This window comes from Bacillus rossius, chromosome 1 (genome assembly GCF_032445375.1).
Source record: "Bacillus rossius redtenbacheri isolate Brsri chromosome 1, Brsri_v3, whole genome shotgun sequence".
Taxonomy (NCBI): Eukaryota; Metazoa; Arthropoda; class Insecta; order Phasmatodea; family Bacillidae; genus Bacillus; species Bacillus rossius.
Window position 1 is genome coordinate 217,095,727 of NC_086330.1, and position 26,816 is coordinate 217,122,542.

At 40.2% G+C, this 26,816-nt stretch overlaps 1 protein-coding gene across 3 annotated transcripts in view; it reads right to left on the reverse strand.

Moving 5' to 3' along the window:
- The window catches only part of LOC134527286 (rab11 family-interacting protein 4A), a 620,480-nt gene extending 596,308 nt beyond the window's left edge, over positions 1–24,172 (reverse strand). The window contains exon 1 of one of the 3 annotated variants that reach the window (XM_063359829.1): positions 24,003–24,172. The gene's annotated coding sequence lies outside the window, so the exon portion shown is untranslated. The remainder of the gene's footprint in view (positions 1–24,002) is intronic. The other 2 variants (XM_063359831.1, XM_063359830.1) reach the window with 2 other exon arrangements.
- Positions 24,173–26,816: the final 2,644 nt, after the last annotated feature.

The window sequence follows — 26,816 nt, forward strand, 5'->3', positions numbered from 1 at the left end:
CTTAGTAAAAGAAAGCTCCCATCAATTTCGCAGTGACTCAACTTTTGCGTCTATTGCACTTACTTCAGAACGAGCCAATTCCAACATTCGAGCCTTCTTCAACTGTAATGCCTTGATCTCCTCTTCAACTCTTCTTTTTTCTGCCTTCTTCTTGTCTGTAGCTTCCTTTTCTTTTTGTTTTGTTTGCAGGGCTTCCTTACGCCTACAACTAGCATTTCTTACATACTGTAACATGGACTTGGTGATATCAACATGCTCTACACCTCCAGAACGTTGAACAAAGACATACATCTGTCTTTGTGCGATCAGTATTTCTTACTGCAAGTTTTCAGTCAGCTGATTAGAATTCACTGAAAATCCTCTTTCCAATAATGCATTTCCATGGGAAAGTACCAACACCATCCTCACAAACTTTAGAAGGCCTGTTTTGGAAGCTACTGTATGTGCCTTAAGAATGAGCATCCACAAGTGATCAAGGCGCCCGTATTCTCGAGAAAAAGACGAGAACAGTGCTGCAGAATCTTGCGAGGAACATACCAACTGATATGATCACTCAATGTTATCAGCTTCTTGTCCTGATAGCCACCTGTTTTGAAGACAACGTTCTAAACTGTACTTCACACGCTCTTTCCTCACACCCGAATTTAAAGCCACAGACGGACATAAGCAGAAAATTCCCTTGGTAAGATTGTACTTCAGGGGACTTTTGTCTTGTTTTTTTACCATAACCTTTAGACAAGTCCTATCATTTTTCTGTAACAGGACGGACTTTTCTGGTACTTTCTCTTTCTTGATGGCATGGCGTACTGCATAACCCAACTTGATATTGTTAGCAGTCAATAGATTTTCCTGGTTATCTACATCCAATCGAGATACATTGCGTTTCTCCCTAAAGCTCTTCAGTACTTCTGGTTTAAAAAATTTCCTGCCAAAGCTAATAAAATGTCTACCAGTGAATCATAGAGAAAAGGTGCCATGGGTGCTTCACTTAGGAACATTGTGAGAGACAATTCCAGCTCTGATGCCAAAAAATGGAAGAATGTCAATTTTACTTTTAGAAGATTATCTTAAAGAGCACTTTTCACTACACTGAAAGAGAGAGATGAAATAGAAAATTCACTAACAAATTTCTTTAGATGGGGTAACGTTTTCATGGCACGTTCAGCAACTGCAGTATTCCATTTGATTGCACAAAATTTCTTGGGAAAAAGCTCTGATCCAGTTATTCTAATGTAATCTGCCCTCCTTGCAGATATGTGCTTAAACAAATAGTAACTGTGCCTCAAAAAACTAAAAACGTCCCGTTGTGTAACAGAAATTCCAGTTTTGAAAGAACCATGGACCGTATGAAGCCCACAGCTACCAATTTCTAGCAACGATAGCGAATCTTCACCAAAAGTGTCTGTGATATGTATTTTCAAAGCTAACAAAAATGTCCAGTTTACGTTGAGGGCATATATAGATACTTAAAATTAAATGCACCTGTCGGTATAATCTGAACGTGGGAAGCACATGCTGCAGCACGTCACGTCAGCAGGATAACAGACCATCTTGAACCAGTTTGTATCACGTGATTTGATGCCACTTCCGAATCCGATGGTAAATAAAAGAAAATGGACATGGGAACTGTTCATTATTTGCCATTCATAAATAAAAATGCGAGGGGATACACATGATGCCACGTCAATGCAAGCTGATCAATAAACAAAAAACATATTGCCAACTAAAACCTACCAAATATAAATTCCCTGATTTTTAAAATAATTCCCTGATTTTTCCCTGATTATTCCCTGATTACAAAATTCCCTGATATTTCCAGGTTTTCCAGGTTTTCCAGGGTCAGTAGACACCCTGCATGTACATATACGAACTTACACCCACCCTCCACCCCTCTCCTAAAAAAATTATTTCTCGCACATGACGATCCACCTCTCCCCCACCCCCCTTTTTATTTTATTATTTTTTTTTAAGTATCGTAATAACCACCCTCCACCACTACTCTAGTTTTTTCCCCTCCCTCATTCCCACCCCTACCCCCTTCACCCCTATTCTACCTTTTAAAGTATAAATACCGGCTGCAGGACCCGGGAGCCTTCAGTTTTTGCCTCAGTTCCTCCTCCTCCGCTGACGCCGAGTACTTACTTCGTGCCGCGGAGACGTCCGTCGACGCCGAGTACTTACATCGTGCCGCGGAGACGGATTTTTGTTTTCTTACGTAATAATTATAATCATGGTTTCGCTTGCCGAAATGCACGAATTCATTGCTGAAATAATTACGGGATATGAAGGGATGTCGTTCGATCAAATTCGTCAATCGCTAACTGCAACCATCTTAAGTACTCTTGAAGCATTTCCCGTAAGCGAGGAATTTATTCTGTATCTACACCACCGCATCCTGTGTACGTTGGAGGCGGCTATAGAGCTCCAGCAGCAGCAGCAGCAGCAGCAGCAGCAGCAGCAGCAGCAGCAAGATGCACAAGACTCCGGCATCGAAGAGTGAGGCACCATCGTCGCGGCATCCTCGTAACAAATCCAGCAACATCAACATGTCAACGACGGAGGCGGCGGCGGGTGACCACGTCGACGAGGGTCGTCGGAGCCCATCGATGTCGCCATCGTCCGACACGTTTTGGACATCTTTCGCAGAGGGGCCGTGGCAGCTGCACGTCCCAAACGAGGACGTCTCAGCCGTCGTGACGCGACAGCTGCCCCGGAGATCGTCAACGTGGTTCGCCCAGAGGACATCTTCTATCAGGTACCCAGACTTTGTCGACCACGTCGACAACGACGACGACGAATACGATGACGAAGATGTCACCACGTGGTGCTGGGACCTCTGTCCGGACCCACGCCCTCACGAGACTGAAAAGTGCGCCCTGTTCGACATCGGCCTAGAAAACTATTCTTTCGTACGATCAGGACAGCAGTGTGTTCAATATCAAGTGTTTTATTACGGTTCCGCGACCGACGTGTTCACCACGGACATTACGTATTTTGAATCGTGTCGTGACAACATGCACTTTAGGCTTAAATGGGATTCCAAGGATCCCTTCGGTACCGTGAAACCTATAATCGCATATGACTGTACAAACCAAAATTGTGTAATTAAACTATGCCATTCGCACGCGTATTTTCCGTGTTCGTTTGATGAACTAAAGACATCGAAAATCGGTAATTGTAAATATCGCTACAGTGAACAGTGCGGTGGACTAAAACATTGTAGGTACATGTACCACGATGATTTAGGTTATTGTTCAAAGTTTGAGACACCTTGCTGTCGTGAACTGTGTCCCGTGGCCAGATCAAAACTATTGTGTGACGCTAACTTTAACGCGGCAATGCATATTCATAGGCAATGCAAAAATTAACCATCATATACTTTATAAATATTATTTTGATGTTGTATAGTTGATGCAGTGTATCGTTTTAATCAAAAACGTGAACGAAAAAAAAAAATAGCCATATTCTTTATAATTATAATTTTGTTTTTTGTATCTTTGTAAAAAAAACTTTGCAATCAAGAAATTTTTCAAAGTATATCTACAAAACTAAATTAAAATTCTTATAATGTTTTTGATGTTAAAGTATGTATTTAAAAAATGAATATAAAAAAACAAATTTACGTCTACTCGTCACGGAGAAGGTACTCGGTAGGGGGGGAGGGGGAATTGGGGCAAAAATTAATGTATGAGTGATGTATATATATGTATAATTATGTAGAAAAAATAAAATGGAAAAAAAATTTTAATGTTTGTGTTTTATCATAATAATAAATCCCCAAGTCACTATACACAATGTTTTTAAAAAAAATTTTAAAAATATATATTATTTATATCTCTTCATGTATATACTTGGGAAAAAAATATCAGTTCATCATTATACTTGAAAAAAAAATTATAGCAGTTCACCTTTATACTTGGAAAAAAAATTTATAACAGTACATCTTTAACTTTGAAAATAAACTAATTCTTTTCATCTTTATACTTGGGAAAAAAATTTATAACAGTTCACCTTTATACTTGTAAAAAAAATTAATTCGTTATAACTTTATACTTGGAATAAATATTAAAAGTTATTCTTTATAAAATAATTTTGAAATATATTGTTAGCACGTGGCGACCAGCACACATGTCCTTGAAGGGACATCAGGTCTGTGCCCTCAGCGCACTGTCCCACGGTCCGGCGAGCGACATGGAGGGGGAAGATGCACCTGCATGGAGCAGGGGAAAGGCGGGAGCATATTTCTGCAAAGTAAGATCTCCACCACCTCACCCCACCACCACCGCTACGGCCAGGGGACGCGAGGCCCCCACCACCGCCACGGGCGCTGTGGAGGGGGTAAAAGCCGCCTCATTGTCCCGTCGACCGCAGAGCGGAGCGGCAACACGACCTACATGCTCCACGCATGATGCATGTATACACGTACAGAAATTAAAAAATACAATTTATTACATACAAAGATTTATTTATACAAAATAAGCATTACACACACAAGTTTTTAAAAATTTTTTACACAAACTCATTGTTTTAAAATATCCTTTTCATCAATCCACGAGTCAAACTCTGGTCCATGATGCAACCATCGTATTAATGCCTTACCCTTCTTACGCCGTAACACTTTTTCAACGAGAAAAGTATCTGGAAATTTAGTTTTCATAATCTCTTCTCCATAAAATGCCCCTGTTATACGTTTTCCTTTCAGATCCTCGAGAAAATAAGTACGTGGATACGTATTTTTTATTCTACATACACGAAATAATTCTCCAGTCCAATTCCCCTTGCAAGGCCTGTGAAAAATTCCGCGATTTTTCGAAATCCGCACAATGTCGCCGATATTCGCTTTTTTCTTTCGTGAATCTAGTATATTCGTCTTGGAGTACACAGTTCGAAGCAGTCGATTGTCCTTTACATCCTTCGGCTTGAGTTTCGTTGTAGAATGCACAGTAGAATTGTATTCTCGTACTAGTTTAGGAAGTAAACTCGGCCACTTGTAATAACCATTGGCAGTGAACCGAGTATACAGTTTATTCTTCATCGTACGAATTACACGTTCTGCTATTGATGCTTTGACACCGCTAAACGTAGAGTAGTGATTGATGATGTACTTTTTCATCAATGCCTTGAATGATGCATTGTAGAATTCTTTCCCGTCGTCCGTCTGCAGTAATGAAGGTCTTCGTTTTTGTTTCAAAATATTCGCCATGGCACTCGTAACTTCCACAGCGGTTTTCCGTTTTAAGGGTCTAGCCCACAGGAACTTTGAATAAGTGTCTATAACTATGAGAATGTACCTGTAGCCCTTGTTCACACGCGAATATTCGCACATTTCGAGCAGATCAGACTGCCAATTGTCGTCCAATCCTTTGATTTTGATTTTTCGTCGTGGATAATTACGTCTTGCGGGTTTATGCAACTCGCTCGCAATTGCAAACTTTGACATGATCACTATTCAATATATCCCGCTTCCCGTAATTCTTCAAGTATGGAAGCGATTTCATTTGTGTGTGAATATTTTCCCGCGTTTAGCGAAGCCATCAAAAGTCTAAGTCTCGTAACCAACTCGTTCGGTTCGTCATAATATACATAGTCCAATTTTCTACCAGTGTCGAGTTTATAAGGTCCGGCCCCTTTGATGTCTAAGAAAAGACTAGCTATAATTGGATATTTCTCATGTTCATAATCTTTGAATCGACCTGTTTTCGGGTCATTTTTTGCATAAACAGTGTTGGAAGCATCCAACAATCTTCTATATTTACGCAAATCCACCTCTGAATATCGTCGCGGGTTTTTACGAAACAAAAGTTTGCATAATCCACGAGTAAGTTTTATGACCTCTTTTCCACATTCAATATTATCGTCGGACACAAAATGAACTTCTTTCGAACCAAGGACCCATTTACGGCCTCGCTTGTGCACCCCATACGTCACGTCGCTGTTTCGAGGCACAGATGAGGCCAGGTACTCGCTAGCGAGTGGTCCGACATCGAAACTTTTTTTATTTCGAGGTTTCTTCCTAAGAGTTCGACCGACACGAACTTCGTCTTCGCTAGTAGATACGTTGGAATCGTCTGTTAATTGTGGACTTCGCTTTCGTTTGCCCGTGGATGTAGTTTGCACCTCTTCTTTTATTTCAATTTTAGTTGTCTTCTCGTTTTCGACGCCCCCTCACCTAGATATCAAAATATCAAGTCGTGTACTTAGAGGCTTCAATTCCTCTTCCTTACGAACCTCGTCGGCTAATCTATGTTGCTTTGCGAGCAAGTACTTTGTTCGTATGGCCTCGATCACCTCGTGTAGTTGCTTAGCCAAATCGGTTTTTTCATCCATAATTTTGTTTTTTATTTCGAAGCACCTTTAGACACCAGGCGTGAATTAAGTTTTGAAAAGAGCGACTTTAGGTCGTCACGCCTTTGCGCATTCGAGACTTCGATCATGTCGCGAATTCGAAAATCCGAAGCTTCCACGCGCTGGTCGATGGCAATGAGATACTCTAGTAATTGCTCTTTCACACTTTCAACCTTTTCAGCCAGTATTATAATGTATTTGTGGATATCGGAGTCGTGACGTACAGTATGTCTGCTGCTACGACCGAATTTTGAAATGCTATGACTCATGTTTGACGATAAACTGATCGAAACCTCGTCTGTACCTGCCCTTATATAGAGGCCAGTCTTTGACTATAACTAGGAATCCGTGTTCGTCTTTCCAACACAAGGAGCACATGTCTTTAAATTCCTGGAATGTCATGTCAGTGTTGACGTGATCGTCATAAGCGTGACGTAAATTAAGTTCGTCCATGCGAAAAGCACTATGACATTCGCGTTGTCTCGTAGGAGATGTTTTGGAATACAACTGTACGTCTGACACAGGTAAACGCAGTCTACCTTGGCGTGTCTGCCCATGAAAAAGTACTCTTGTATTATGCCTTGCTTCTCACACATTACATCGTCGAAAACAAACACGGAATTGACTCTGGCTTCGCTAGGAGGTACCACATCCGCATTATCATTAAACGGGAAATACTCCAGACCATCCACAGATTGTAGAACCGTAGCTAGTCGCTGGTACTTTGGTTGTTGCAACGATTTGGAATATAGGTAAACATTTTCGAACCTAAGACCGTTTGGCTCCTCTAATTAACTCAGTAGAACGCACGTTTTACCGCAGTTGGACGGACCTGCCATTATGCATCGTATGGCAGAAGGCAACAGTAAGCCATGTCGTGATTCACGTGCACTAAATACATTGTCTTGCGTAATGCGCATGGGCAAACACACTTCTTGCTTGACGACTTGCATTGTACTGCCAAAAAATTGTATAAATGAAGCGTATTTATACTTTCTGGTCAGTTGTGTGTAATGCCTCGAAGAGGTAAGAACAAAAAACACATCGGTGCAGGACTCGTAAACTCGCTGATAAACAATCTGCCATTCGAGCTACACATTCCCGGCTACAGATTCTGCGGCCCCGGCACTAAACTAGCGAAAAGGTAAGCTCGTGGTGATGTGGGCATTAATTTTCTCGACGAAAAGTGCAAGCAGCACGATATCGCATACTCGCTCAGCAAGGATCTGGAATCCAGGCACTGGGCCGACGAGATATTGGCACAGGAAGCCGAAGATATAAGTAAATCGTCGAACGCGGGACTAGGAGAGAAAATCGCGACCTGGGGAGTTTCCAAAATCATGAAGGCAAAGACCAAACTAGGAATGGGTGCTCGTCGCCGGACCAGGTCTCGCAAGCGCAAGACACGAAAGAACAAGAAGAAGGGTGGTTTTCTACCTCTGCTGCTACCCGCCCTCGGAACTCTCGGCGGAATCGCTGCAGCCGCAGCAAATCTAGCCAGAGCAGTCAACACTAGCAAGAACCAGAAAAATCAATTAAAGGAAGCACAACGGCACAACGCCAACATGGAAGCTATTGCCATGGGTAAACAAAAAAACGGCGCAGGACTCTACCTTCGCACCCGCAAAGCAGGACGGGGCATGAGAAAAAAACGAATGAAAAAATACTAAGTTCTTTGCCGAAACGTCCGCTCACCAATATAGATTTAATCAAGTACGCTCGAAAACTGAAAATGCCAAATTTCCGCGGCGTGTTTATGCGAGACACTTTACCCAGCAAGCCAAAGACACGTGAGCGCACCATAATTAATTTAGGCACGTCGGCAGGTCGCGGCACGCACTGGGTGGCGTACATTAAGTCTGGAAAAATGGTCGAGTACTACGATAGTTTTGGAAATTTACGACCTCCTCCAGAACTTAGGTTGTACCTGGGCCGAACCACTACATTGTTCTACAATTACGAGACCGAACAGTCACCTAATCAAACAAACTGCGGACACTTGTGTCTTCGCTTTTTAACTAAAAAAAATTTAACCGCCAAAACAATTGCTACTTAAAGGTTGTGCAGTGATGATAATATATTAGTCATGTCGACAACACTTATCCTGACGGGTCACAGTTCGGAGCTGCGCGCGGTCCATTTCCCGCCCCTGGAGTTGGAAGAAGAATGGTGCATAGGACTCGTAGATTTTCAAACGTATAATGCCATACCGAATATCGACAACGAAAACTGCAAGATCTGCTTCCTGAAAAGCGACGGGACCGTCCACGAAATACGGTTACCTGTGCGACATCGCAAATTACATCAAACAAGCCCTGTCACCAAACATCATGTTTGAATTACGTGACAATTCCAATACATTACAGTGTGAAATAATGTGTAGCGAACAAATTGACTTTACGAAATCCGGAACCATAGGTACCATGCTCGGATTCGAACCGAAAATATATGCGGCCAACAATTTACACGTCTCAACGCAACCTGTAAATATCATGTCGACAAATGTCATACGAATAAACTGTAATTTGGCAGACGGTGTTTACATAAATGGTAAAAAAAGTAGTTGCATCTACAAGTTTTCCACCACCGAACCACCGGGATATAAGCTCATACAAGTACCGCAAAGCATCATTTACTGATCCGTAATCATCAAGACAGTACACGAAGTAGTCGTCTCCATAGTCGATGAGAGTGATAAACTTGTAAATTTCCGCGAAGAACAAACATCATTGTGTCTACACTTGAAGCGATAAGCCTGATTTTCGAGACTTATAAAGCAAAGAAACAACACAAACCCAGGACCAGTCTGTTGCGTGGCCGCGGTGCGTTAACACCTCTTAGCGTTAAGTATCTCCGCAGTTTAGGCTACACAGTAAACAAGTATGGCGGACATTCTCAGCATAGGCGAAAAGGCCAGGTTTAGCGACTCGATCAATAAGGTCGAGTATCACTGCTACGCTCCCTACCTCCAAGGACCATATTCGCTCGGAAGAGAAATAAGAATTCCTCTAATGAGAGAAGATGCTTACACACTACCATCGCAGTCATTTCTACGTATTAGAGGCACGTTGACAAAGCCAGACGGAACGCATCCTACAACTGCGTATTTCGGCCGAAACAGAATATTGCATTTATTCGATCGAGTCACGTTCGAGCTTAACGGTATTTCTATCGATGAAACGAGAGACCCCGGTGTTACAGCAACTATAAAGAATTACGTTTCCCTAACACCAAATAACTTAAGCGCGGAAAAAATTGCGGGTTTTGGTATGGAAACCGATTTCAAGGTCCCTGTTTACGTAGAAGGCAAATTCGAAGTTAGCGTACCGCTGTCCTTGCTTCTCGGATTTGTGGAAGATTACAAGAAAATATTAATTCAAGCCCGTCAAGAACTCGTGCTCATTCTCGCGACTTCACACCTTAACGCAATCATCGGAGCACCGGGAAATGACCCTCAGCCCATGGTAGTCACCGTTACGAGCATAGAATGGTTCGTACCGCACATAACCGTCAGTATGAAGGAAAGAGTACGACTGCTGAATTTTGTCAAGAAGGAAAAACCGGTAGACATTGCATTCCGCACTTGGAATCTTGTGACGTGCCCTGTATTAGCCCAAAATCGTCAGAATCATTGGGTTGTAAAAACGTCCTCCAGTATGGAAAAACCGAGATACATAATTTTGTCATTACAGACAGACCGACAAATGAACCCCAAGACTGACACATCGGTTTTCGACCACTGTTTCCAGGAAAACGTAAAAGTGTTTTTGAACAGCGAAAGTTATCCGTACGATGACATGAACATGGATTTTGATAACTGCGGCATTTCTTTTCCTTTTCACATGTACTCGCAGTTCCAATCATCGTACTATGGACGTGAGCCGTATCCGGTCCTGAGTCCAGAAATGTATAAATCAATAGCTCTGTTGCTCGTGTTTGACCTGAGCAGACAGGACGAATCCATACGTAATTCCATGATCAACTGTAGGCTGGAAATTACCACAAAAGTTAATGTACCGCCAAACACGATGGCATACTGCCTGATACTCCACGATCGAGTCATAAGTTACAACTCGTTTACAGGTCTCGTGAAAATTCTGTCATAAATACTGTTTCGTTTGCGATAATAATTTAGTTACGACCGAGCATTGCTAGCTACAAGATGTACTGCAACCTGCAAGGTTTCCAGAGTCAAAATGGGTTCGTGCTCAACGAAATTAGCGTCACCTCCGGAGACAAGACTCGAACACGCACTTTCCGACCTCCGTATCCGTGGAAACTACTAGACGAAAAAAGCAAACGGTCGAATGAATGGCTATGTAAATATTATCACAGACTAGAGTGGGACGAAGGAAAAATTCCGTACCACCAAGTGAAAAACACTATTGAAGATTTACTAGTTCAAAACGAAATAATCTACGTTGCCGGACCTGAACAGAAGAAATGGCTGAGCAAGTTGTGTGATGCCCATGCCTCGCCAGCCGCTCGAGGACCATGGCCAAATGATGTGCATGGTCCTCCCACGTTCGTGACCAGATGATCACGTCGTCCAGGTAGGCCGTGACAAACTTGCCAACGAACCCGTCTAGGACGCGGACCATCATGGCCTGGAACGTCGCGGGGGCATCCATCAACCCGAACGGCATGACGCAGAACTGGAACCTGCGGCCGTCAGGAGCAGTGAAGGCTGTCTTTGGGCGGTCTGCTGGGCGGAAAGGCACTTGCCAATATCCCGACTTCAAATCGAGGGATGAAAAGATGGTGGCATCGCCAAGACCCGCCAGAGCGTCTGTGATATTTATTAATGGAGGTGGGGCCGGAATGGTGACAGAATTTATGGCTTTAAAATTAACACAAAACCTCAATGTCCCATCCTTTTTCCGTGCCATGACGACCCGGCTGTTATAGGGCCCCTCGCTAGGCTCGATAATGCCGTTCTGGAGCATTTCATCAATATGCTCCTGAATGACCTGTCGTTCCTTGGTTCCAAAGCCGTGAGGTTTGACAAAAATCGGGGTGTGTGGTTTGGTTGGAATACTATGTTCCGTTACCGTGGTCCGCCTCAGCAAATCAGTGGTGGCGAATACCCCCGGCTGCTGGGCTAGCACGTCCTCGAACAGCTCCTGGTACTCCTGTGAAACCTCATTGCGGATTTCCGCGAGTCTGATAGGTGTGTGGGGAACTGGGGTTTGTGGGCGGCCGACGCAGTACACCATTCTGCGGCCCTGCTTTCCCACATGTAGCTTTCCCTCACTGACGTCGATGCTTGCCTCCTCCTGGATCAGCCACGGGAGGCCTAAGATCAGGTCCTCCCGTAAGTTCCGCATCACTAGACAGGTGGTCCGACTGCACTGGTCACGTATCTCGATGTTTACCTGGGCGCGCCCAGACGTGGGCGCGCTGACTCCCTCCGTTGCTAGCAGGACTTCCTCCCGCTCCGGCTGACAGCTCCCCTCCTCCACCAGGTGAGCTGCGACGTAGGAATGGGTAGCTGCCGTGTCCACCAAGGCGTGGATGGGTCGCCCATTCAGGCGGACAGGCACTCGCAGAAGTGCAGCCCCGTCGCTGTCCAGCCTGCCCAGGCTGGCTGGCTCTGCCTCGCGCGCCGCTGGCGCTGCTGCCGCCCCTGATAGGGCCTGGACGTCGCCAGGTGACGTGTCGTGGGGGGCAGTGGCCCTTGCTGCGTTGCTGCTGCTGCGCGGGGTGTCTGCCACAGCCAACCGCGCCAAGTTGGTTGGCGGGGACATTGGTGCTGTCGGTAGTGTCTTGGCCAGTGGTACTGTTGTTTGCACGCCGCTCCTCGTCGGGGACCTGGGGCGTGTTAGGGGCGGGTCGCCCAGGCCCCGATCACATCCGGTCGGCGCCGTGTTGTCTCTCTGTTGATCCGCCGGGCGGGAGTCCCGGGGACAGTGGCCGGCTGTGTCACTGGGAGTTTCCCGGACTGCGTCCCTCCTGCTCCATCTTGGCCCACACGGCTGCACGAGTGGGGCACTCCCCATGCCAATGGTATTCTGTGCTGCGGCAGTACTGGCAGCGAGGTGGTCGGCCTCCTCGTTGTTCCCTGTTCGCCCGTGGTTCGTCCCACCGGGCTGCTGTCCCTGGTCTAGGTGCCGTCGGCGTCCGCGCACCGCGGCTGCTGGTCGGTGTCTGGTACGGGACCACTGCCAAAGCGTCCTCCGGTGTTACTACGTTCGCCGCTCGTGGTTCGCGGCGGGTCCTCTGATGTCCACTTCCGAGTCTACTCGCCTGTACATCTGATTCCACCTCACGCGCCCTTTCCACGAATTCCGACAAGTCCAGTCCCGTGGCACCTCGCATAAATGGCCTCAAGTCCGCCAATAAGAGTTCGCAAATCACTGGCATAATTACACTAGTAGAGCCCTCTGGATCCAGGCGGCGGTACAGGCGCACCTTCTTATGAATGATTAATTAGATATTTGTATAATTTTTAACATTTTTCTTTAACACACCGTTTTTTAATATCTTCATTGTTTTTAGGTAGAGAATGCAAAAAACCCAAAGAAGCACTGTACAAAAATTCATTGACATATTTATAGGTTAACTTAATTTAGTAGAAGCGAATTTTTACTCTAACCAATAAAGACTCGTGAATTGAACTGCAAGACACACACACACACACACACACACACACACACACACACACATATATATATATATATATATATATATTCTTACCGAAAAAAATTAGGCAGCTGCTATGAAATATAATTAGGCTAACCCATGAAACAAGAACAATTATTTAACAGCGTGAACAGAAATTACATTTAAGCCAGCTGACCCCAACTGCAGCAAACTATTGGCTATCCTGACTCAAGGAAAAGCTGTAAACAACTAGTCGATATCGCAAACACGACTGTGTTTGGGTATACACGCTATACGGAGTACCTATTTGGGTTAAGTTGAAATCTTTAGAGTATGGAAGCATGATATAGCATGATATTCGCTACCATGCACAAAGACAGTTAAGATATACAAAAAACACTCCAGACGAGTAAATTAAAGCAATCGTTCCGTGATGAGCAAAATCTTTCTCTACAAACAGTTTGCATACATTTTAATTTTAAAAAGCATTTTCAAATGGCATACAATCCGCTCAAACATGAATACTTCATACGCCAGAAGTTTCTCGCCGAGTCTTTTCGTATTTTATTTATTTACTGAGCAGAAACGAAGAACTAAGTAAATTTTTTTTCTGAGAATTTTTCGTATTGTATTGTATTAATGTAAATATACCATTGTGGGTGTAAATTAATATAATAATGTTTTACTGAAATACGCAATAAAGAACGTAAATATTTTATTAAATAAGTACATTTACAGGATAATTGGTTATGGGGTCTATAGGCAATGAAACTAAAAAAATATATTAGTGTGTTTGTGTATGTATAGAATGAGTCTAAATTCGACCGACAAACAAATTGGGGTTGATATCTTTATTTTCCACATATTTTTGTGGCGTGTTACTCCCCCAATTATTTAAAGGAATAATTTTGCACACCAACAAAATTCGAGGTGGTTGTAGAAATCCATTCAATTAAATCATAACCCTGATCCTCAGTGTTCTTACTTAAATACTTTATTATTTACAATAAACAGTTGTTAGCCCCAATTGCAATTACTTATACAACACTTGAGAAGCATTCACTTGGGAATCATTTTAGTCCATAAGTCGTAGTTATATTTGGTCATGATCAACCTGGAGACGAAGTTAGTCGGTCCAATTCAGAAACGCTGCACATTATCACTTTTATGGACAGGAGTAACCAAAATTATACATACAATATATTTATAAAATCTCGGTCAAATTTATAATGGGCTAAATCGGACCAATAGGGTAAAAAATGGGGAAGGTATTCCAAAAACAGGAAAATCACCATCATCCCATCAATATTACAAATATTGCATATGTGTGAAGTTATTATATCTCGTAAGAGTAATAAGCCTACCAAAATCTTTTGTCCGAGACCATTTTTTTTATACAAACCAACCACTGCCGCGAGGAGTGGAAAAACAGGAGTTGGACTAGTAAATACACTACCAAATCATTTAAAACTTACTGTAATCATTTCAAGCATTATCTAAAACTTTAGACTGAAACAATTTGTGATAAGACAAATCATTACTGCAAGGTTTTAAAAATATTCATAACTACCTTACTATGTAAACTACCAAATTCGTTCAAACGTTTTGTTAGGACTTCTAAATATAATACACCTTGGTCCAAAACATGTTTTTACATAAATATATATTACTGCAAGGGGTGAAATATAGTGTTTGAAGTAAAAAAAACTATTCATAACTCCCTTAGTCAGCATAGTATGAAATTCGTTATGTTATTTTTAACTTTCGTATGTTCGCCTATTTCTGTTGGTTCGTACACAATATTCATACCCAAAGATAAAGGCAAATTACTGTAATAGTCTCGACTAGGGATGGCCACGATTTATAGAAATATCGATATATCAGGGTCAAAATATAGATGAATTGGTAAAGATATTTTAGTGTTGATATTTTTTGATATAGATTTGTTCCGATAATATCGAATTGGGATAAAATAATATTTTTTCAAGTAAAAAAAAATATTATTAAAATTATCTGTAAATAAATTTGACATAAAAATAATACAATTGTGGACCAAAGGTTTTTGAAAGAACAAATTATCATTTAAGGGTTCACAGTAGGGAATTTCAACAAAAGTTGATAAGTTAAAGCAATGCAATGAATTAACAGGTTGACTGTTGAACAAGGGCAGTGGCCGGTGACGTGGAAGAAGATACTACGCAAAAGTATGTCTAGTAACTGATTTTATATTCGTATATTCACTTTTTGTAGAAAGAGCTTAACTTGTATTTGGTAATTACATTATATTAGCTTAGATGTATCAAGATACAAATATTACATATACTTAAATACTAATTTTATAATAAGTAAAACATGGATATAAGTAGGTATACTTATTTTAATAGACCGATATGTAGAAAAGGCCGATATTTTATCTATATCGATATAATTCAAGCTATATGTCGAAAAACGATGTATCAATGTGTTGAAAGGTTTTGCCATTCATAGACTCGATAGCAACAAGTTTCACCGGCAAAGGAGCGCTTCGTTGTGACTTCGGCCATGTTTGTCCTCACTCCCGAAGATTCAAGAATTCTCACAGGTGACCACACTTGGCACTATGTCCTCAATCCCACACAAACTTCCATCAAAATGACGTCAAACTTTCATGGGCATGCACTAAAAGCCTTTAAAATGTGCACACAATAGCTGGGAGCATAAATGTTACCATGAGCGCAACTTAAATTCGTAGATTAAATATTCAAAATATGAGTTGTTAAGTTGGAACAAATTTGGCTTCAGAAATCGCAAATATACGAACGCGAACAAAACATTATTTTCAAAAATTGGGTGTTCACGCACTAAATAACTTCTGTACCTAATATATATGTCATTGGTGAGAGCATTATTATATTAATGCCAAAACAATAATTATTACGTTTTCATTGTTCCAAACTGCTAAACGCTGTGGATTACTTGTAACTTTATTCTGCTAAACAGATTTATTTTTCATTTGAATTTCCCACAAATGGCTAACACGATATAGTTATGGTTTTCCGTGCAATCTAACCTCACGCTGGAATCACGCTATGAAATTAATGTTCTCTTTAAGAACCGTGATTCTTGCCACACACTCTTGCTATATCAAGAGATTCTCACTACTGTATTTCCCGTGCGAGGCTAAAATTCAAAGCCACGCCTCTTGCAGCGAACGAAGGATTCAACTGGTTCTTACTGCCTCCTACTTTAACACAAGAGGTACCTACGTGTTTTGTGTATGTAATGAGGAATATAAGAGATGTAGAACACTGTTTTTTTTTTTTTTTTTTTTTTTGTAATTTCACACCGCCGATGTTGGTGTCATTTTACACGCACACTGGTTTGTGTATTTTTACTTAACAAACAAGATTACAAATACATCAACATGTGTAGGTGTAAAATTACACTAACATCAGTTGATACTCTGCTGTCACAAAAAGTTTAAATAAATCAACATGCTACATGCCATATTAATATGCCATAGCTGTTGCTTTATTTTACCTGTGGTATGCATTTATTTGTAAATTTACCACAACTGTCAGTTAATTATAATATATTTACTAAATTAGATTTTAACACTGAACATGTTAACTTAAACTACTTCAAAAACATTTTACTTTTTGGAAAATATAGCTGTTATTAAAGTATGTGTAGTTTATATTTAATTTTATCACCATTAAAAGTATCAATCTACTCCCTATAATCTCAGTGACATTGCGTGCGATCGAACCCACTACCTTCTGATTAATCAGTCATCAGTCACTGTAACTCACAACCATAATGCACAACAAAAATCACAAAGAAATGGGAACATGACTTTCGTAATCTAATGTAAATTAAATATGTTTTCGTAAGTATGAATAGTATAATAAATTGTATTTTTGTAGTTATTGGTCGTTGTAAATTTACTGTAACAAATTGTGTGCACTTTTACAATGACGTAAGTGTGTAAATACAATCACAATGTGCAGACAAAAATAGGGCATTGGTTAATGGAACACTTGTATACCTATGTAATTATACATATAGGCTACATCCAAATGTTTTATTTAATACACAAGGTATTGAAATAAAATATTTAATATTGTGTATTTATACCGAAGCATTTACCATATTTGGCTTTCTAGAAACAATTGTACAATTACACAAACTGTACTTGTTTTTTTTAAAAATTACACTACAAAAATGTAAAATAACCAAACTTTTGTATATGGAAATTTAGGAAATTATTTTCCTGTGTAGGTGTATAATTTTAAAAAAGAATCTTTAATGTACACGGCACATGGGTACTTTTTTTTTTTTACAAAATTTTGAGTTTTTATAATACCAAGCTACTTTTGATGTAGTAGTAATTAGCATAAGAAACTTGTAAAAATACACAAAAGGTTTGTGTTGTTTCCGAATAAAAAAAAATGTTTGCAGTGAGACAAGTCAGTTTTTTTTTTTTTTTACCTTCCGAATGTTTGTAAAATTTTTGTAGAATCGCCTGTGAAGTTTTACGTGAAAGGTCAAGTCGCTTGCGTCCTTTCAGGTGCCCTTTGACGATAGTCGCTGTTGGACTATCAACTGATATCCACTATTATTCTCTATAAGAATTATTGTAATGTGATCAACTTGGTACATGTACGAATTGAACATTGTGTATAAATAGAACGCAAAGAATCTGTACAGCACAATTAACTACTAAAAAGGTATTTTTATGTACCTGGTTGTTTTAAAGTCGAATTAAGTAATTTAGAAATCCTTCCACGACTAGTGCCTCACTACACAAAGCCTTTATAATAAAGTTTTTTTTGTTGGGTGTGCAACAGTGTAAATGTGTAGAGTCGCTGTTGGAAAAAATTTTGTGTAAGTTTAGAGCAGTAAAATTAACAGTACGTAAAATTTTTCGTTAAAATTTTAATTTAAGTTTTATTATTTTAGCTGTGTTAACCTAACCAAACATTCACATTAGTGTTAATTCGCTTTATTCCCCAAATTAACCCCATATACTAATTAAACACACAGTTCATAGCAACTTAACAATCAGGGCAAAAGTTTTGGACTAAGATCCCAAAGTTTTTGTTTGAATGTCATTTTGCGAACGCCCTCTCTGAAGACCGCTACCTGCTGGACCAGAATGCACGTGTGCTGTTCCGTATAGGAGCTGGCTGGACATACCGGGGATGTCTCTGCTTTGTGACGTGCGACTGCGGCCGTATAGGATATGCATGTCTCGGTGATGTGGTGACCTGCCTTGTCACGCTTCTTCTTCAAAGTAATGCGTACTGACACGCACTGGTGACTGCTGAACATAGTAGGTACTTTCTTACAAGGTTCTAACAGTGTGCGTCTTAGCGATATTTAGTGTGACTACGCCTAACTCGCAGAATCTTGGTTGCATGAGCCATTCCGGAGTGAATGGCTTCTGCAATTAAGATGCGACTCATCGGTTAGCACTTAACACTTGTTATCCACCCAACTGGGCAAGGTTGCGGTACTATTAAGCCATTCAAGGCTTAGGCTAAACAGAAACAACATATAGTGCTGCTTACGTGAAATACGAATACGCACATTTTAAGTAGGTAATAAATAACCTGTTTACGGATTCGAACACATTAGTAGCTCAAATGTATTATTGTAAATGGTGTTCGAGTTCATTATTACACTGATTCACTTTTTCGCGGGTGGACCCACAGTCGCACGACACGCGGTGTTCATGTGTAGGAGTAATCCTAATAAAGGGTTCAAAAGCACGTTATGTGCATTATTATTAACTCGTCTTCGGTAATTCCCGATAAACGGCACCCCCCCCCCCCCCCCCATTGTCCGTTGGGGGCGGGCGGTACACAAGGGGCGGTAGCACTGTGCCGAGGCACGGTGACCAGGACCCGTCAACGGCAGCGAAGATCAGCCGTTACAATTTCATGTTTTTGGGTTGGTGATTTTTAAGACTTGAATAGTTTATAAAATGAAGAGTTTTATTACGTCAGTCACGTGTTGCGTTTTCACGTCCTTGTTTGTCTTGCGTATTTTAAATTACTTAGATCTTTTAATAGAAATTACTTGATCTTCGTAGCGTGCCTGTTAGCAAATTTATTAAAGAAAATAGAAGGAAATCAAAGCCGTCCTTTTAGTAACAGTAACGTTTCTATAACTTATGATCCCGCCAACTTTTTACCTTCGGGGACGCGGTGAAGAGAGGTCAGGCTATCGGCTCCCGCCAAAAGATTCAGCTTCGTTTCCCAGGTGGGTCAAACTCCTATTTCACAAGAGGGAAACGTGACGCGTGAGCCAGTAGGTTATATCACGGTACACCCGTTTCTCCCATCCATTCGTCCCTTCAAGTCTCCACCTGGATCTTATATCTAAATTACCCGATTTCGAAGAGACGTCAAATATTGGTTCATTCGTGTACTTAGTTATGGCACAGAAATGGTAAATTTCAGTGAAAACACACCCCAGGTCTAACAAAAAAAAATTGGGTAGCGTTTAATTATGTAAGCGTTTAGGAAGTTATACTTAATTGGGGTAGAAAAAAACACGTACATAAAAGAAATAAAATAATAAAGGGACTCGAGCGATATTATTATAGTTAATAAAGTATAAGTTCAATCAAGTTGTAAAATGTAAATACATACTCAGTAATCAATATTAATATTATTATGTTATAATATTAATATTTAATTTATTAAAATAATCTAGATAATTTAATGTTAATTCAATAAATATGCTAAATATTTAATCTTATTTAATGATTTTCATTATTTATTTTTAAAAAAATGTTATAATTTATAATGCAAATAAATTATACATACGGGAACATAACCCCACTTGTATAAATACACTTTACATAGTTTGAAAACACAATTTCAATCGCTAATCCACATGTAACTAACCATATTACGTCAGCCTGTACGGTGACTAGGCCACCGCCATGCTGTGTCCCGGTAAACCTTTACTACTAGCTTTGCTACTAGGTACCTACTATTCCAGTCACATGCGGAAAGTGGTATTTTCCGGTTAAAGGTTGGTGTAAAATTAATGTTATAGTTACCTGTAATGTAAATATAGTGGCGAAAATTTGTTTTGTGTCGTAATAGCGTAGCCGATACCTTTTTCAACGAGAGATATCACTGATAATGTTATCGCCGCCCTATTGTTTACTTGATACTAGATACAGCAACTTGGCTGAGGTTGGCTTTATTTCAGACTTATTTTTCTTCTCATTCTTCCCACGACCAAACCTTACATCACTATCCATAAAAAAGGGCACAAGCCAAAAGGTACAGACTGGCCATAAATAAAGACGAAAGCCAAAAGGTACAGCACTGGCCATAAAAAAGGAACAAGCAGACAAGTAAAGCTCGGCCATAAAATGGTACAGGACTAGCCATGAAAAAATTACACAAATTGTTATGAAAAATTACTTATATAAATGGTACAGCACAGGCCATAAAATTGGCATAAGCAATTAAATGAAAATAATTTTAAAAAAATGGTGCAAAATGTACAGTAATAACCATAAAAAATGTAAAAAAAAGTAAGCAATGGCCATACATTTGCATGGTAGGAAGAGTAAACTATGAGATATTAGAATTTTTATAGTAAAATGTATACAGCACTGGACATAAAAATGGTAGGAAGCATATATCTAGCCATTATATGTGCAATATTGTAAAAATAAAACACTGTCAATAAAAATCATGGTAGGGAGGCACATGGCCCTGGCCATAAATAAACATTATATTACGCAGTTGTGAATTTAAAAAAAAATTATGTAAAAGAAGCTGTGCACATATAGAAATGATATGCCCCTCTGTTGTGCGAAATGCTGCTATAAACTGAAATTTATATATGCTTAGTACGTAGCGTACAGCCCTGGCTAAAGGCTCCGAACCTTTGGCTAGTGCTCTACGCCACGTAACAAGAATACTTAAAATTCAGAGTGTAGCAGACACTTTGCGGGCATACCAGCTCTATACGTACAGAGCCTCTTTTTACCTTTGAATAGTTGTATATTCCATTAGTGCGCAATCTTGTGTTTGCTAATAGTACATTTTTTTACTATTTTTATGGTTAGTGCTGTACACTTTTTAACATTTGGAAAGTATTACCTTTATTTGTTTGTGCCAATATTTATGGCCTGTGCTGTACCATTGAATTGTGTAATTTTTTTATGGCCATCTGTACTATTTTATGACCCGAGTTCAGCTTGTTCCTTTTTTAACGGCCAGTGCTGTACATTTTGGCTGTGCCATTTTTTATGGATTATTATGTACGCTTTGACTCCGCCCACAATGCTGGGTGGGAGAAATGAGGGGAAGAAAAATAATTCTGAAATAAAGCCAACTTCGGCTAAGTATACAGCTTGATCCTGCGGTTCTCAAGAGATACTTGACATTACAGCGAAGCAGAGAGTGTTTTCAAAAAGACAGGGATGTTTAATGTCGGTACGTTTCGGCCGGGCAAAGATTGTTTCCGCCCTAATTGGTTTTCCACCCTGATTGTATCTAATTAGAGTGTAAAACCAATTGGGGTGGAAAAGTCATAGCCCCGGGCATAATATGCTGACATTAACATCCCTTACTTTTTGAAAACAATCTCAGCTACGCTGTATTCTAGGGATCTCTGGAGAACCACAGTATCAAGATGCAGATACTAGAAAATAAACAGTACATTGGTGACAACATGAACAGATATATTTAGTTGAAAACAGGGTAAATATGTACAGTCGCGGTAGATGCCAAAAAAAATGCTAAAAATCCGAAAACACTTTTATTCTGTGCTCTTTCACTTCCTCTTTTCAAATCAACCGGCGGAGATAAGAAATTCCAACTACTTTCGGAGATATCGAATTTTTTAATTTTCATCACAATACCTGCGTATTCATGCGGAAAAAAATGCTAACAATCCGAAAATACTTTTATTCTATGTTCTTTCACTTCCTCTTTTCAAATCAACCGGCGGAGATAAGAAATTCCAAATACTTTATGAGATATCGAATTTTTTAATTTAACAATACAACGCCCGTTTAACCCTTCGAACGTCGCCATTTTTTATTTTGACGTGTGTTAGTGAATGCGTAATAAATAAAATGGTCGATTAGGTCAGGTCAGTTACATTATAAATACTTTCAAACTAAGCGGACATTAAAAATAATGTGAATTTAATTTAATGGTTCTTTAGTTTTAAATTATTTATAATGTAACTGACCTGACCTAACAAAACCCGGACAAATGATGAACATTAACAACTCACGTAATTTTTTTTACTTATTACTTGCGCAACAATATCCAAATAAAAAAATAATACTTTAAAATTAGAAACGTTAAAAACTCACCTAGTTGGAGGCGGGTACATTTCCTTTGCCACTATAAGGAAATGATGTAGTCGTTCACGGCAGAAGTTGACCGATTAATTAAACATCGTATTGAACAATAAATGAATAAATAATCACGTATTGGTTCATTTGAATACTGAACAATCACGGAATAAATAATCACCTATTGGTTAATTTGAATACTGGCCAATCGCAGAACAGTCACGTGACAAAATTGTCCAATAAGAAACATGATACTCGTAAACAAGAAACCTTATTATCTATGACAAGAAACAATGGTCATCGCCGCATACTACGCAGGTATTGTGATGAAAATTAAAAAATTCAATATCTCCTAAAGTATTTGGAATTTCTTACCTCCGCCGGTTGATTTGAAAAGAGGAAGTGAAAGAGCACAGAATAAAAGTATTTTCAGATTTTTAGCATTTTTTTTGGCATCTACCGCGACTCTACATATGATGAAATTTAAAAATTCGATATCTCCTAAAGTATTTGGAATTTCTTACCTCCGCCGGTTGATTTGAAAAGAGGAAGTGAAAGGGCACAGAATAAAAGTATTTTCAGATTTTTAGCATTTTTTTTTGGCATCTACCGCGACTGTACATATTTACCGAAAACAGCATCGGGCAAGCTGGAGAACTACAGGATCATGTTGCAGCTAGTATCAAGTAAACAGTAGGTTGGCTACGCTATTAAAGCACGACAAAAATTTACGTCGGTATATTTACATTACTGGCGATATTCAAAATAATTATGTACCATCCCTTAACCCGAAAATATAATTGAATGTTTACTTGGACTGAAGCCAGGAGGCGTAAGTGTTGCCGCACAGGCAAAGTTACATGCGCAGTTCTTGACAATCTTGCTATAATCATTAGAAATAAAATAAGAAAATAAATGCATTCGTTTCGGGAGTTAGCTTTTTTTTTTTTGTGGCTTCCAACATAAGATAAATTATTTTAAAACTTTTAGGAGAAATATTTCCAAGCAGAAACAAGCACAGGAGTCACGGGGATAAACTCGACAGTTGACAGCGGCGACAAGGCCGAGGGCGGTGACTAACGAAATTACGCATTTTTTTAAAAAAGTCCGACGTCACGTCAACAGAAGTGCAATTAATAAGCACTAAGTAAATGTAAAATATCACATTAATTCAAAAAAGTAAAACGATTTCAAAAATCAGGTGCGGTCTGGAGTAGATTATTATTACTTAAGTTTATTATTTTGGTTCTTGTAGAGATAGGAAAAACAGCAAAGGGGGGAAGAGGGAAATTGCCACTGTTGTTGACAATGCTTAAGGGTATGACTGTTAGTGTGGTTTTAACATAACTGTTCTGGTGCATGCTCGTATTGCAAGGACTGGCGTGTTCCAAACATGGCTACACACACACACACACACACACCTACACACGAAAGTTACATAAGCCATATGGCACACACAGGCGCAATTAGCGACGCACAGCGGGAATTAGCCGCGAGCGCGTTGTTGTTGAAGGTCAATGTTATCAGAACAGAGAGTCGGATGAACCGAGGGCGTATCTTAACATATGGCCTGTACACAAAACGGTAAACAGACATATAATATCAATCGGACATATATATCACATTTTCCCAAGTAACACAAATGTGTATAGTTTATATTAAGCACAGTACGACAAAAAAGGGAGAAAGTGACGTCATTCGCAGGTGTTTGGAGACAGCTGCGCGGACTCACCTGTGACAATATTGTAAGTATAGACAGGTTGTGTTGTGCCGCTCTTCCCCTTCGACAGGTCATGAGCAAGTCTCGACCAATCACCGTCGAGCTCCGGGGTCCCTGCGTCCCACACACGCCAGCACACGTCTGCACACGCACCCGCACACCTGCGCTGCCAGCGAGGCACTGGCCGTGTAAGCCTCGCCACGTCACCACGTCCCTGCCCCCTCCCCGCGGCACGGGCTGGCGCATGCGCGCGCCACTTCCCAGGAGTCCAGCCTCACCTGCTGTGTGAGCAGGCGCCGCGCCCACACCATGCACCGGACCACCAGACAACAGGAGACAAGCAGTGGAGCACGCGTGTCAAGTGGTGACCATGCATTGCCGTGACACATTAGTGCTTATTTTGTACTAATTTGTGTCGTAGGAAACAGAATCTGTGTAAACCTTATAGTAAGTTGGTCGCCAACTTGACGTCAAACGACCACCAATTGAAAATATCAATTTTTTGGATAAATTCAATGTCACAAATTAGTGCTCAAAGAGCACAGCCAGACTTTAAAATGTGTGCTAATTATACAAACAAGTATAGCCGCTGATATTTTTGTAACAATTTGACGTGCTACTTTGTGCAGTATGAAACAGAATTTGTGCTACGTAACATTAAATGATATAGCATATATCAAGTTGGTGGTCGCCAACTTGACGTCTAAGTTGGCGATCACCCATACAAGACATCAATTTTTGGGACTCGTTTCCACGTTATGAATGAGTGCTCAATTACTGCTGCTCACAGCTAAAAAATTGTAATTCGTGCTAATTGTACCAAAAATCTTATAGCATTTTATAAGCTTCTAACAAGCTTAATGTAAGAAACTCATAAATTGTAATTTAAAAAAATGGAAATGATAAGTGCTGAATTAGTGCTTATTTTATCAACATGAAATCATTATTGCCATGTTAACAAAAAGTTTTATAGACTCCCAATATGCAGCAAGATTTATTGCAAAGTTGACGACACCCATAAGTAGTATAGAAAGCTTAGTCTGTGGAGGTGGAGCTGACCGACCTCTCTGACGTAATGGCGGTCATCTTGGATTGTGACGTCACGGCAGCCATTTTGGATTACTTTGACCTTGACCCCGGCGGCCATCTTGGATCTGCCATTTTGTTTTCTCGAACTTTCCGCCATTTTTAATTCCGACATTTTGTTTTATAGAAATTTCCGCCATTTAGAATTATTACATAACCAATAACCATTGCAATTTTCGTTACGGTTGTCATTATGAAAATATGTAATTTTTATGTTATAAAATTAAAAAAAAATCATGAATAATTAATTAATTTTTATTAAAAAATTATTTTTAAAACCCGTTTAAGTCATGGAGTCCTCTGTTCGAACCCGGTGCGTGCAAAATAAAAAATGGCAACCGATTCTTCCTCCATGGAATTCGCCGGCAGACTGACCTCCCACCACAAATACCAAAGTATATATATCAACAGCTAGTATGACGTCATGTCCACCATCTTGAAAATCTGTAGATAATTATTATCCTATTTAAATGAGAAAAAAATTCTAATTTTTTTTAAATAAATCAAAATTTAATCAAATATTATTTTATAACACTGTTGCAATTTTCGTTATGTTTACCATCTTGGATTATAGAAATGTTGCAAATATCGTTATGCTCACCATCTAAGACATGTATGACATAATCGTTGTACATATCGTTAAGGACACCATTTAGGAATCTAGATTTTTGCATTTATCGTAATGCTCCACCATCTTGAAAATCCGTAGTTTTTATGCTAGAGAATCGGAAAAAAAAATAATATAAAGAAATTTAATTAAAAAAATTATTTAAAAATTATTTAAAAAAAACACATATGTTCCTGGTTCGTACCCGGTGAGGACAAAAATTAAAAAAGACAACATATCCTACCTCCACGGAAGCCACTGACTGACATTCCTCCCACTGCTAATGCTATCGTGTATGTATATATATATATATATATATATATATATACTAGCTGCCCGACCCGGCTTCGCACGGCTATAGGTACTAATAGAAAAAATATTAAGCCACATCTCCCATTTATAGTAATGGTAAATAAAAAAAAAAATCAGTGAAAATTTATTACAATGCTGTATAATGTACCGGAGAGAAAATGAATAGCACCGATGGTTACCCGACTCGTGCACGCAACGTACAACTGATGTACCCGTACTTCGCTACGGCAGTCTACAGGCAGATCACTCTTGCGCCGCTCATTATACATGCCCCTCGTTGTGGGTACGCCACTGCCGCGCGATGCCCGTTGCCATGGAGACGCAGAAGGCATGAACAATGCAAAATACTGTTCTCATGCAGACAAAGTACCCACTGTTGCCTGGTTTTAACCACCCATTAGATCTAATTTTCGGAAAATGTCATCCTGCGTAACATAAGGAACATTAGGGGCAGGCATATTTCGCGAAAAAATCTGCTCGGCGTCGGCGGTCCCTCTCCCACCCTCCCCCTACCCCTGCCCACTACCGCCACACCTCCCCCTCCCACTCCCGCCACACCTTCCCTTCGCAATACCACCACACCTCCCCCTCCACCCCCCACTACCACCACACCTCCCCCTCCCACTACCACCACACCTCCCCCTCCCACTACCACCACACCTCCCCCTCCCACTACCACTTGCAAAATTTCAACGGTGATGAGGACTGCACTAACAATGAAATAGCCGTTGCCATAGAGACGAATGAAGCATCAACAAAGCAACAGCCGTTGCCATGGTGATTTCCTACCAAAAACTGGAAATAAAAGAAAAATTTAGGGG